Source organism: Trachurus japonicus, chromosome 7 (genome assembly GCF_045865225.1).
Source record: "Trachurus japonicus isolate A0001 chromosome 7, Traja_1.0".
In the NCBI taxonomy this organism is placed as follows: Eukaryota; Metazoa; Chordata; class Actinopteri; order Carangiformes; family Carangidae; genus Trachurus; species Trachurus japonicus.
Window position 1 is genome coordinate 13,479,969 of NC_140913.1, and position 12,858 is coordinate 13,492,826.

A 12,858-nucleotide genomic window follows, 5' to 3' on the forward strand; every position below is an offset into this window, starting at 1 on the left:
AAAGAGAGAGAGAGGTAGAGCCAGACAAAGAATCACTCAACCTGAGCAGGTGCATGACAGCATGCAGCGTTTTCACCACATGCCACAATTTCCCTATTTTGTGTCAACTAATCAGGAAGTCCAAACACGCAGAGGTGCGCCTCATCAGCCTCCAGTCCTACAGATAAACCCGTCAACATGCCACTGAAATATGTTACACAGTGAGAGAGGAAGAGTGAAAAACAAAGGCAAACTTCAAATGAACTCCACAACTTTGTGACAGGCAGCTGCGGATCCACCTAACACAGCCTCATGTAACACTGCGGATGCTGAAATAATGAGCTTTACTTCACTGGTTGAGGATCGCGGATGCTACAGTACATAACTGTCTTGTTTTCACACTGTATAGGCTTCGACTTTGAGTGTGATGTAGAGCTGCTTTTCAGGCCTGATTTGTAGCGAACCACAGTGTAACTTTTAAATTGCTGAAAACACCCTGGACATATTTTGGACTTCTGTCAGACTCTCAGACCCCCAGTACACATCCAAGAATCAACATTGTCTGTGGAGAGTAGATTTGTCATCCAGTTTTTCAGAAGATCATCTATGAACTCCCCCAAAACAATTTGACAGCCAATCCAGCCATAACCCACCTATTTGACCACATCACACAGATCATTCATCTTGCAGTCTGAATAGACCTGAGGGTTTTCAAACAACACCTGTATTCCCACCGTGCCACAGTTAGTGGTCTGGCACTTCAAGAACAAAGGTGGAAGTGAAGTCAACCGTTGTCATGGTGGTATAGATGTAGGCAACTGGCTCTCAGGAAGTGGAACAACATGACTCGAAGGAAAATATTTGTTCGCTTAACTGATGAGCTCTGATCTGCAGGACAGTGTCTTTTACTTAAAGCTATGGTCGACGCTGAAAATGACTATAAGAAATATTTGAAAAAAGTCACTATTCAGAGCCAGACAGCAGTGCAGGTGAAGAGATGGCAATGGAAAGACACTCTGCGACTGGTTGACAAGAGGAACAAAACAAACAAACAACAAAGACAAGGAGAGGTTCAAGCTTCACTCAAATAAATGCAAAACTATTGGCCATACTACAGTATAAAGTTCAGATGCAATTCACAACATAAGCGGGCATAACAAAATTTCCCTTTCTGCACCAGGTTGGCCAACACAAAGTACTGGACAAAGTTAAATTAAATGGTCTTATGGAGGAACTAGCACCACGCTCTGGGACCACCAACATCTGCATCAAATTTCACAGCAATCAAGATATTTAACCCAAAGGACCAATGACGTCTCATAGTTACAAGTCCATAAAGTCCATAACTTTCTCTAACCTGAGTAAGTAGGATTCATCCTCTGAGGACCATGAATGTCTGAATAAAATCTCATGACCACCAAGTTATTTTGGGTGAGGCTGCAACATCATCTGTTATTTCACTGATGATTCATTCATCTACACATAGCGAAGCTGCTTTGTAAGGAGCAGCAGAACTTTTGGACTTTCTGAATCAACGTTTGCCAAAACTTTCAGCCATATCTCCCAGTCTTCCTCAAAAGATAACAACATTCATAGTTTGAGCTGAATGTGTAATTACAGAGAACATTTCCTTTTCTAGAGGCTGAGTACTAACTGATTCAGGGCGTCACCTCTGTGCACTGTATGAGTTTGCTCAGTTTAACTTCCAGCTAATTCCCGATCCAAAGACAAACCAGAGCTTGAAAAGACCATTAGCTCCTCAGGTGCCTGATAACTTTGGCTTGTTGTCTCTCGGCCTTATTCATATTCATTTCATTTTTCTCCAGTGTTAATTGCTTCCGTAACCAATTTTATGCAGAATGCAAAAGTGAGCAATGAATATGAAATCCTTTTCTAAACAGGGTATTCAGAATTCCTACCCACATGGCAGTTTTGGAGATAACTGCTACGACAGCTCGCAGTTTTGTCAGTCAATCTCAGGCCACAGAGGATGTATTGTTGAAATATTAATTGGCCACCTCCTTTGCCATCCCCCAGTTCCTCTGTGCTGGGAGAGCTGCCACTTTCCCCATTTCCAATCAACAACAGCCGCTGGTCATGGAGGCCAAGGCCATGTCGGGACACCGGATCTAATGAGGAAATACAGTCGACTGTCCGACTGGACGACATAATTACAACAGTTGAGAGTGAGAGAGAGAGAGAGAGAGAGAGGGAGAGGGCTTGGTGAACAAACACATTTTTGAATTTAGCTCAAATGTTGTTTGAGCCATATGCCCTGTGATATCCCCACACTGTGATGCTGATGTCCTAATTCTGTCCTCTGTGGAGGAGATGGGCTGCTCCTGACTCATCTGCACTGCACCTCACATGTGCAGTCACCATGTTCTTGTTGAAAGCCAGTGGCAAGTTGCTCAACATAAAGCAATGATTCTTAGGTTAGCCGCCCCTGCTGTATCTCGGTACTTGACTTCTGTGAGGTTACCGATGTTGGACCAGTCTTGATTTTTATTTTTGACTTCAGGAAATGTAGCTTGTGTGGACACTACTGCACTATGAGAGAGAAAAGCTGGACTCATAGCACCAGTACTAGTTTAACAACTTGACACACTGTCAACAATCACTGCTATTATTCTGCACTTTAACGTAAATCCTTCAAAGATTGAATCAACATAAACAAAGTCTGTAAAAATGGAAAAACTTTTGTAAGATTAAAAAACATGGCATACAACCCGCTTTAAACATAAAAAAAAAAAAAAAAATCAAAATTTTGTTAGGATTACGGGAAAACATGGATTTACATAAGAATGAAGTTGAAGTGTTTTATGAATTCATTATTTTGAGAGACAGGTGCTCCACCAGTCAGTTAAAAACTCTCCATGTGTTCTTAGTAATTCCTGCTGTTTAAACCTCTATATGAATTTACAATTGTGATGCTGAAGTTGTACCCTACCTGAGGTTTTTGAACTAATTAACATGATAGAAGTGTAATTTAGCCAAGGCTAACAGGTTCAACAAAGCCAACAGGAGAGTCTGGGGGATGCCAATCAAAAGGTCTCTGTGCACCTACACCGACCTGAGAAAAGGTCTTTTCTGCCAGAATCAGTGAAATCCCTTGTGTGGGTGTAGCACAGGCACACAGCGCATATTGTGTTTCGTATTTGAATTCCGTGGGTTTAAAATATGAACGCATGTCTGAAAATAAAGCCGGTTTTATTAAAGATTGAATTGAATTAGAATTGAGAATCAGCTCTGATATGAAATCAAAAGAATTCATTGTCATTGTTGTTTGCTGTCGTTGTGTTGGCTGATCTCTGGCTGTGTTTTGTTTTCATCAGTCAGGAATTAGTTTCTGTCCTGTCATCTTCACATGACACCAAATAAGGTTGTTAAGGGTTATTATTCTGTAAATACACAACAGCAACATGTTGACTTGAGCTTATCTGATGGAAAACAACTGTCAGTGAGCTCAACGTCAAATCTAATTGAATTTCTGAACAAATGACAGTTTATGGTCATTTCATTTTATTTTTTTATTTTTTATTTTTGTAGAAAACTTAAACATTCCTATTCAATTTTCGAAGCTGCTGTTTAACTTCTTTTGAAATGAGTAATCTGACACATGCTCAGTGGTCCTGCACTAGACATAACACCGACTGGAAAAGCACTTTTAGAGGCTTTTGAGGAAACATCATGATCCTAGGAGCAACCAGCTCTTTATCTTCTGTCAAAAAAATATTAAAACATGTTCTGTCTTGTTTGGAATAGAAACTGTAAAGAAGTTAATTCTATGAATGTGGATGCTGGACTCTCTTCCCACATGTGATTTTGTGGATGAGAGAAACATCAAACACTCTACAGCTGGAGAGACTGAGACTTTACACAGAAGATAGAGGAAATGTGTTTGACAAGATAAGTCCAATGTAAAGCACCATACTGTGGTACTGTAATATGTTGAATGTTTTTTTTCTTTCAAGAAACACTGCACAAACATTGCACTTACTTTATCTGTGACTGTTGGGTCTGAGTTTTATTTTTATTCTCCTTTTTTATTCTCCTTTTCTAAATTTGCATCCTGACTATAAAGCGGAATAATGCATGCCTGTGTGTACATGTATGTCTATTTATATACCTATATGTGATGTTAAATCATACAACGGATGCTTTAATATCTTTTAACAGTGTTAAAATTTACAACAAGAAATGTTTTGTGCCATTTAGCAATTGAGACCCTAAGCTAAGTTTTCTCTGTCACTTCAATAAAGTCACAGTTTTCTTGGGGCCAGTTCAACCGGGCATCAGAGGCACTGTGGGGGACGCTGCTGGGACAAACTAAACTTTATTAAATGGTTTTCCATGTCTCTTAAATGAAGCAATAATACAGTGCATATCATCACTTGGAACCCTTCCTGACAGAAGAGTGTGTCATGTGAAAGGAAAATACCAACAAGGAATTACATGGTGTATCGGTAAAGGAGGTGAGGCTGCGACATCATCTGTTATGTGAACATGTAATGTGTCAAAAAGAGAGCTCAATAGTGAGGAAATGCTTTCACTTCACTTTATATGTGTCTTCATTGACCTGACAGGCTTAGCCGAGGAAAACGCCCCTGGCTTTAATGGCACCAAATAGGCTATGGTGTTGGTGTAGGGGCTCTCGCTGTGTGTGTGTGTGTGTGTGTCTGTGTATAGCACTTCTAAAATAAAAAAAAGAGGGAGGGAGAGCAAGTAGGCAAATGAAAGCTGTACCCGCTTGCTTTTTGAACCACTCTCTAATGGAACAAGTATTCCCCAAGTGAGTCAGTATAATCAATGGAGGCATCACAGATGTGAAAGAGGAAAGCCTGTTTCTTTTAATGGCAGGACCAATGAGCTGTGTTACAGACATGCTGCAATATAGATGAGGCATGCAAAGCTGTTCTTCCACCCTAAACCACTATTATGTTGTCTCTTTTCCAACCCACATAATCCCCACCCCCCTCCCATTTAGCCCTCCTATGAAACATATGTGACAAGTGTAATACTGGAGTATCAGTGGACTACATGTGAAGCCTCTGAGTGTGCGTTTGAGTGAGAATATTGTGGCACCAGTCCAGCGCCTACCACACAACAATGAGCGTGGCTTTCAAGGGTCATTTCATGAAGACTGAAGCACCAAATGGTTTTGTTGAACGGACAGAAAATAGCGGTTGTCATTTTGGCCCTCGAGAAAGCAATCTGCTGTCAGAGGAGTCACAGTGCAGGGTTTTCTTACATGATCCTTAAAAAGCACTCAAATACTTTGATCTGTAAAAACACATTTTGATCAATACTGAAACAATATTACAACAGAAAACAAGACCCTCAGGATCGAGGCGCACCACTATATTCAGCCATAGCTGCGATATGCTTCAGTACATTTCAGAGCATTTATAGCTCTCTCAGTGATTATCTGTCATTGATTGCGTGGTAGATTGTGTGGTGTGCGGGTTCTTTTCTCTTGGTTTGGTTTACATAATTAAATTATGTAGGACATGGGCAGCCAGAAGCGCTTTTTCTCTTTGGAACACTTCAGAGAGTGAATGAAGCAGATCTATTTCAGGAAGTGGGTTAGTGGTGAGGGGAAGAGGCTTGATTCAGAGAATAAACACATATTTTACACATTAGGATATTTGTTATTGCACCATGCAGCCCCTGGTGTCCCCCCCCTTGACTCTGTAGATGGTGAGATGAGTCGTATGTGGGACTATACTACACTGTGTAATGTGGGGAGAATACGTCAGTCCGACCGCCCATTTCCGACTACCCATTAATCCGACATATTCTAGAAAAAACAACTGATATATTTCTAAACACCTGAAATAAAAGTCTGCCTTTTAAAATTGTATCACATGTCTTATTAGACTGAAATGTATAGTGAATGCAGTAACTACTGCTGTCAAATAAATGCAATATTCCCCTCTGAAGAACAGCTACACAAATCTGGCCATTAAATGTAGTCATTCAGTAAATTAACTTCTTTCCTTTCCACCACTTTGTTAAACCCATTTAGTGGTTTTATACGCTACAATGATTTATTGCTGAGTGACAGTTTGGCCGAGCGACCGTGGGCAGTTTCCCAAAGTCTTGTCACACGGTTACCAAACCGTAACCTGCACTCGCTGACGAGAAACAGATCCAACAGGAAGCTGAGTCTGAAATCACAAATTGTTTTCTTCTTTTTGTTGATGTACCACTTAATACATCTGTTACAGTGTCTTGGTACCTGAGATGTTCCTGAGGACGACAGCCAGTTTCACATATGTCAGAGGGTCTGTGTGCTGCTGGCCCAGTCTTAATTATGCGCACAGATCAATCTAATGCCAGTCATGATGTTTTACAAAAATAACAGCGGACCAACTTTAAGCCCAAAAAAACAAAAAACAAACAAACAAAAAACCAGGCTAACTCAGACTGAAGTCCATTGTTTCCATGGTAACAATCAATAGTACCTGTGCTGATCAGTAGCCTAACTCCCAACAACAAAAACAATAGAATAAACACAGGAAACATAACACAATTTCTACTTTGCTACAGGGTTATGAAGAGAGTAGCTACTTTTTCCAAATCATATTTTTGTTTTCATTGTCACTTTCCTCACACACTTTCAAAGGACAATTATTTTTACACAGTGTAAATGGTACAGTTCCTCAGTCTATCTTTTTTTTAAGTGACAGAATTCATTGCACCCCAGTCTGGCTCAAACTGGCCCCATGGGCCAGACAGACTGTAGCTTCAATATAACAGTCAGACTTCAGATGGACTGAGCCTATTTCATCTATTGCAGAAAGCTTGACCAGGGTTTCATTGCATTAAAGGTTACTTTCCTTCAACCACCAAATACATAAACATGACAATAGCCTACATTTTGCATCCAATACATGAATAATGACTATTGCCCTAAAATATGATAAATACATGCAAATGCATATCTCACTATAGGGGAACCATTAAATCCAGACATCAAATAAGAGGCAGCACCTGGGTGAACTTGACTATTTTAAAGCAGACTGTCAATTGAATTCTGGATATATCAAAGCTTTTCTCAATATATTAAAAAAGATGGCTGACAGAGGAACCACTTCTAACTACTTAGCTCAGTTTGCCCTTAGAAAATGTTTGTCTTTTGGAAGGATTCAGTAGTTACAAGGACGTTTAAGTTTTTGTAAATTCAGCTCAACGTGAAACAATAAAACGAAAGCCCTATCTCCACAAACTCTTTCCCTTCTCTCTACACAGCGTTTAACCAGAAATTATGACCCATGTTTCCTTGTTTTTTTTTGTCATCTGGTCACTCATTACCATGTTACCATAGTTACATTGGTCTTAGACTTTTATTGGCCTGGGGATTAGGTGCCCAATATTTTTTTCTTTTTAGGTCAAAGTCTTTATTCTCCTCTGACTAATATTAAACTAATCTATGAGCAAACACTATACAGAGCAAACACAACACTATAGACCAGGGGGCAGAGGCTTCATAGCATAGGGACAACTGGTCCTGCTGCCTGGGTTTCTTTGTTTTGTTTTCTGATTTTATGTCTTTTCCTGTATCAATTCAGTGTCCTGGGTGTTTAGAAATACTTCATTAATCCCTAGTGGAAAATGATTATGTTGCAGTGCAACATAATAACAACAAATACAATGAAAATAGAATGAATGAAATATTAAAATACCCCCATATTAAAAAAAACATTAACTATACCCCATCAATAATAAACATTAGTAAATATTTACACATGATTTACAGTGAATTTGAACAGAATTAGCTGAATCTGTCTTGTGAGTCTGATTTTGGTCTCTGTTGCTTACAGTAGTAGTGCTTCAGATGTGCTATTTTCCCTGTTTCCAGTCTTGATAATAGGCCATGTCCTACTTGGTTGGCCCAGAGATGATTGATGCTGATATGCTGCTTTGGACTGAAAGGACATTATGTAAAAATAAATGTCTTTCCAAAAATGAAAACTTTCAGTAGATTTTAATGAAGCCAAGCAACCATCAAAATGAAGTAAAATTATGTTGAAGTCCTTGTGATGTAAAACCCAAATAATCTGTATGCATTAATTCAGCTGTAGCATTCTTAATGTGCCGCTGAAGTATTATTGGACTTGTCCTTGAAACCCACTTACTGTGAATTGATAAAGCGTATTCTTTTTTATGCTTCACTCAAAGAGACTCCCATGCAATTGTACTGTGGGCTAAGACCTGATTTCCATTTCCATCACACGATAACAGCCTCGCCTCACTCTCACCGAGCGACAGACAAGGATAAAAGCAAAAATCAAAGCCAGTCAAAAACAATTTGACAAGCTAATGGAGTTGAGAGGCTTGTGTCCTATTCGCCCAGATTTCTTTAACATGACATCACGTGCTTGATGTACATAAATCCCACCATAAAGCGCTTGGGTGGTGGTGTCGTGTTCTGCTGTGTTAATGCCCATTAATACATGTAACTTAAATTATAACAGATAGACTGGCTTTGATGTACCAAAGTACAGGTACATGCTTAAAAATCCTTTGAAGGCAGATTCTCCAACGTTCCCCCAGTGTGCTTGCCAGCCATGGAGAGCAGAAACACAGAGCGAAGGAGTGGTATTATCAGTAATGTGGCCCACCTCCCATACATCCCTGCTCTGGCTCTGGCTCTCCACAAAATAAATAAAAAAAACACCCAGGCCTCATATGTCACTGTCAATACTGGCCCACATGAATCCAATATGTACAGCAATGAGAGACTTTGTTCAAACAGATTATTTGGCATTGGATAACAAGAGGTGCACATGCACTGAGGATAAACCTGCGCAGCACAATATATGTATTCAGAAGAATACAACCCTGCACAAAGAGGAGGCAGGAAAGCAGCATCTACAGCTTAACTAACAAAGTGAGTTGTTTCCTTATAGGACACTTTGTTATATACGCCCCACAGCGGGCTAAAAGGTTGCTTAATCCAGAACAGAATCCTTTTTGCTGATCCTTTGTTTTTGAACAAATAATTGTATTCCCTCACCTAACGCCTAAGGGTTGGAAGGAAGGGAGGAAGATGGAGAAGACAGGGAGCCACATCAATATAATTGGTGGTATAACAGGATATAAAAAAATCGTTTTGTCCTGATTAGACTTTGATTCAGCTGCAGACACATATGCGTAGACAGACAAATACAAAGAGCAGGGATTAGCATTAACATTTTCATTAATTGAATCTGGTTCTAACTTAATCAGGAACCTCCGCCCCGAACCTCAATATGAATCTCCACATGCAAACTAAATTCAATCTCTACAAAGCAGTATATAAGTATAGTGGGACAGTGATGCAGTATGTTTTTCATTGCTTTGGTTGAAGAGATTCAATTTTAAATGAAATAATGTCTATGAGCCCAAAGTACTGACCCTCAATTTTAAGGCAGCATGTGTTAATGATAAGTGAGAGGTTTAGTATTCAGAGTCACAGTCATTGTATCAGTTGCACACAGTCAACAAAACACTGTCCTCATACTTAAAGGCTGGACTGATGTAGGTATACATCATGATATAATGGGCTACACTTTGGGAATGTGGGTGTACAAGCAGAGTCTGGGCTATTAGACGGGAAAAAAGCTTCAGGCCTGAAAAAAATCACATTATTGAGCACTGAGCACAGACATTTTGTGAAATTATTAAGACATTTTTTCCTCAGAAAATTGCATTTCTATTGCTTGTTTTTGTTTTTGAAGGCATAGCTGTGTTTCCCTTAATCTATTTTTCATATGTCTGTATAAAAAAACAACAACCTAATACCATTGCACTTGGATATCATTAAATTTGCATCTGATCCATCCATTGTAAATCCTCTAATTTCAAGATTACTGCTATGAACTTGATTATTATTGACTTAAAAGCAGATGAGGAACACCTGGACGCACCACAGTTAGACATCTCATTGGAAGAGGAGGTCTGGCTCTTACTGTGCAGAACTGACTGTACACTTTAGAGGATCAAGCACTGACCTGAGGCTCAGCTGGACCACTGATGCTGAGGTGAGGGTTTGACCGTTTGATGAGGACATCATACCGTGCAACTTACTTTTTGCACATTAGGTGAGCACAGCAGTTAACTGGCTTGATGTTTTTTTTCCCCATCTCCTTTAATTTTGTGCTTTTTCCCAACTGGAACCAGTGCACTTGTTGCTGAATAACAACAGCTCCCTGTTGTTGTCTTCACTATTTGGCAAATTAAAGTAAAACATGAAGATGATGACTAGATTTAATCAGGGTTTCTGTTGTAAACAAGCAAATAGACATTTAACCCATACGGACAGTTAATAAGCTGCTGCCTGTCCAACCCCATTGATCCCATTATCCTACAAGAATGTTAAGCTGACGTCATGCCGCTTTGCGTTGTGGGACGTCGGCGCCATCTTTGGAGGAACGCAAACGTAAACAGAGAGTGGGGACTGGATTCAAGACCCAGATTTACTCCCTCCATTGACTTATCCAGACATCGTGAACTATCTCGTTTTTGGTATTAGTGCATATACTACTGTGGCATTTTTTTTACGCAGCAGTACTGTCCCACCATGATTAAGCGACTTTGGGGAACTTTTTTAGGGAGACGAGCAAGTGTTTACATCAGCGATCCTCCAAAGATGGCGTCCCACGGCGTGACGTAACTTCACATTCTCTATAGCCTACTGCTGTCTTAGGAGCTAATTTTAAGTTTTTTAGTTTTTTCACCAAGTAGGCCACTTACTCAAGTATTTCGATGGCACTTTCACTCGAGTAACACTATTCTAAAGTAACAATACTTTTACTTGAGTAAAATCATTGGCTACTCTACCCACCTCTGCGCGCAACATAAGGTAAATGTCTGCTAATACTAACATTAGCTATAAAAAAAAAGCCAAAACAGTCACAGTCCAGATGAGCCTCTGAAGTGTCAGACCCACAGCTGACCGCCACAGCAACGGGAGCCATGAAGGCTACACAGCGACAACAATGAGGGCCGCCGCCGTCAGCACGGGACAAACGGGCCTAGCGCTAGCCGGCAAGCCGTGCTATCAGGGCAAGCAGAGATTTGTGTGCCGACAGCAGCGGGCCCATATTTACTTTCCCTCACTGCTAGGTGTGTATCCGAAACCTTCAGATAAGAGCTGGACTCAGACTCAGGCTCAAGCGTATAACTCAAACCCGTAGCTGCTTGGGTATGATGTGACAGTTAGCATTAGCGTAGTTGGCCGGTATTTGATTGACAGTTGAAACTTGACGAAGCTCAGCAAGTGGGCGGGGCTTCGGTGCCTGTAGCAGATGCGCCCCCAGTTTCCAGAGCTGAGAGAACTGCCTTATTTTATCATGATTTTAAAACCTAATTTCACCTACTAAACAAATTTTTCTAGCATTCAAATTTGGCAGGATGGTTAATACGACATCTGTCTGGGATGTGATTAACTCAGAAGACGAATCTAGTGTCACTTTACAGGGACTTTAATCTTTTTTTCTCCTTTTCTATTAATAATGTCATCTATGTGTCTATATAGGATACAATACAATGTATCTTAAAGAAAAATGTACGCTAATGTCATTCAAATTAGTCAACTACCCACATTTCTATGAACTTCGGGAGACCAATTTGGCAGCCATCTTGAAAAATAGCCGCCATCTCCAATTGGACAGATTTCATCAATAGGCCCTAGAGAACAACCACACCCAATTTCATGCTCGTATTATAATTTGCATGATTTTTCTGTTATCTGCTCCACTAAATGAAGTGATGGCAAAAAACTTATAGCACCTTCAAGTTAAAGATATATCAAAACTAAAGACAAAACAGAAGGTCATATCTGCAGTAAGTTCACATGAACTGAACCTCCTCGAACACCTGACACCACCTCCAGGCTGTTGTTCCAGCCTCGTTGTGTGAGGAGTCTTGCCCAGTGAGGGTCATTCCACAATTGTGCATACTGTAGAGTGAAAAGCACTAATATTATATATGGTTCTCAAGTCTCAGTGCGCTATCAGACATCTGGCTCATGTTTATCCTCCATACTGTTGAGGTTGTACTATCCATGATGGTGTTAAAAGAGTGAGGGTCGACTCCCTGCTCCAGTATCTGCTGTGGTTTTAAAGCTATACAGACATCTCAGTAATCCCCGAGCCACTGGGAGTGAGTGATCCACAGCCCTTTCAACCCCCCACAAATATATTATGGCTATTTTGTGTCATGGGGCAGTTATGTTCTTACTTATTGCCTCTTTTAAATGGAAATATCTATTAAAGCTTTAATGTGAAGCCAGTAGCAGAGCCATTTCAATGTATGATTGACAGCAAATATTGCCTCAGTGGCATGATACTTTAGAGGCAATAAGAATTTCCAGTGCCAGGTCAGACTAAAGAAGTGTTTTTTTCTGTTTTGTTTTGAGTGGAGTACATCAAAGTTTGACGAGAGATTTGTTTCTCATGCACTTCTCACAGCTCCCAGTTTCGCATCGCTCCAGTGCACATAGAGGAGCTCCCTCACTAGATGATCTAGTGTAACACTTAAAAGTCAGCCGACTGGTTTTATAACCACATTAATCATTGCCGCTCTCGCACGCTCTGTGAGCAGCCTCAACCACTTGTGGAAAGGAAGAGCTCAGCAGGGCTTTTCATGAATTAAGACCCAAGCAGAGCAGAGGCTGGTCAATAGCACATCCCTCTGACTCGCATGATTTCCCACTGTCACCTTGCTGTAAAGTTTTTGCCTTGCACTCTGACGTGAGATTGTCCCACTGTTCCTCATAGGAAGTGTTCAAAGTAATTCAAATATTATTGTACTTGCTGGACAACACAACACACAGCGTGCATCAGTCACTGTCTTTCCATCCATTTTCTTATACCGGTGGTTCTGCCCACT